We start from the raw sequence: 2,044 nt of genomic DNA, 5'->3' as shown, positions 1-2,044 counted from the left end.
GAGTCCCGGGATCGAGTCCCACATCGGGCTCCCTGCTCAGCGGGGGGTCTGTTTCTCCCTCTGACCCTCTCCCCTCTCATGCTCTCTATCTCTCATTCTCTCTCTCAAATAAATAAATAAAATCTTTAAAAAAAAAAAAAAAAAAAGAATTTACAAATTACAAGTTTTCTAAAGTAAATGCTCTGAGAAAATGAAGGTCAAGGGCCTATAGTCAGGAAGAAATCAGTGTAAAGTTCAGTCAGGCTGAGAGGAACGTTAAGGTGTTCTTGATTAGCTGCCTTATGTGACCTACCAGCACATGGATGCTCAGCCTGTCAATTCACTGAGGTGGAGAAATTATCTAGTAGAAGACAGGCAAGCCTAGAGTCAGAGGTGATGTATTCTGGCATGGTAAAATGATTTCTAACTCCTTTTTTTTCTTTAAGAGAGAGAGCAAGTGGGGGGGGAGGGGTAGAGGGGGGAGGGAGACTCTTAAGCAGGCTCCATGCCCAGGGCAGAGCCTATGTGGGGCTCAATCTCATGACCCTGAGACCATGACCTGAGCTGAAATCAAGAGTTGGACACTTAACAGAATGAACCACCCAGGCGCCCCAATTCTTCACTCCTGAAGGCTACTCTATACTTGCTATGAAGCAAGGTCAGGAGTCAAATTTAACCTGAGTCCATGCCAAATACCAAATACCATGAATGATGACAGTGTTAAGTGTTCAGGGGAAACCAAGACTTTGTGATGGCTCTGGTCTCATAACCACCATCAATATACATTTTATTTTGTTTTTCTGACTCAGTGACTCCAAGCAGAGACATTAGAAGCCAAATTATTATTCCTTTTGTTTTTTTCTGATTAACCATAGAGAACACTTAAAACAATTTTCTTTACTTATTTGGATTTTGACTTCAGATTCTTTTTTTTTTTTTTAAAGATACGATTTATTTTGACAGAGAGAGAGAGAGTACAAGGAGGGGGCGCTGCAGGCAGAGGGAGAGGGAGAAGCAGGCTTCCCGCTGAGCAGGGAGCCCTACGAGGGGTTCAACCCCAGGACCCTGGGATCATGACCTGAGCCGAAGGCAGAAACTCAATCATCTGAGCCACCCAGGCGCCCTGACTTCAGATTCTTTTAATGACTCTAGTGAACAGTCATGAAATATTCTTTCTGTACTCAAGCTGTTATTGAGAATTTTGCCTACTTGTTCATACAAGGTCCCACTTAATAAATACGTAAGTACTTAGTGCCAGGAAAAACTGTCTCCTGAGAAATTGGTTTTCTACTTTCTGACAAGGAGAATTTTCCACTGCAGAAACAGCAATATGCCTAAATAAATAGTTAAACTTGCAGTCTCTGGAGCCAGATTCATGGGTCAGAATCCCAGTGGTAACACTTACGGCTGTGTATCCCAGAGCAAGTTACTTCACCATTCTGTGTCTGTTTCCTCCTATTTAAAATAAGATCTTCAATAAAACTTACCTAACAGGGCTATTATGACAATCACATGAATTAATGCATGCAAATCTTTGAACATGGTAATACATAGCATTTCATTCTCTTTCTCTCTCTCTCCTTCCCTTCTTTAATACCTCTCCCTCCTTCCCTTTCTCCTTCTATCTCTCTTCCTTTTTAATCTGGCTAGAAGGAAATTCAGTGCTTAATACAGCAAGTATGCAGTCTCTTACATAAACTGCTTAAAACAGTGTCTGACTCCTAGTAAGTGCTAAGTGAGTACTGTCGATATTTTTTTTTTCATCCCTAGAACTCATATTTCCCATTTGGAGTTGGGGTTTATTGCTCATATTTTATGTGTCCATATTCATTGGTTCCTCGAGCATTCTATGAGTTCAAAATAAAATATAAAATAGACTATGGTAGAAAATAATGTTCCATGGATTAGAAGTCACAAATATCTGCACAAGGTGGTATAAGAGGATATAAAACTCAGAGGCCCTTTTGAAGTTTACACATTGGAAGACAGCTTGAAAAGAATAAACATAGTGCCACAGTACCATACATAAATGCTGAATGAAGTTCTGCAATATTTAAGGAAATAA

The sequence above is a fragment of the Neomonachus schauinslandi genome, chromosome 8 (assembly GCF_002201575.2).
Source record: "Neomonachus schauinslandi chromosome 8, ASM220157v2, whole genome shotgun sequence".
NCBI classification, from domain to species: domain Eukaryota; kingdom Metazoa; phylum Chordata; class Mammalia; order Carnivora; family Phocidae; genus Neomonachus; species Neomonachus schauinslandi.
This window is presented reverse-complemented; position numbering follows the sequence as displayed.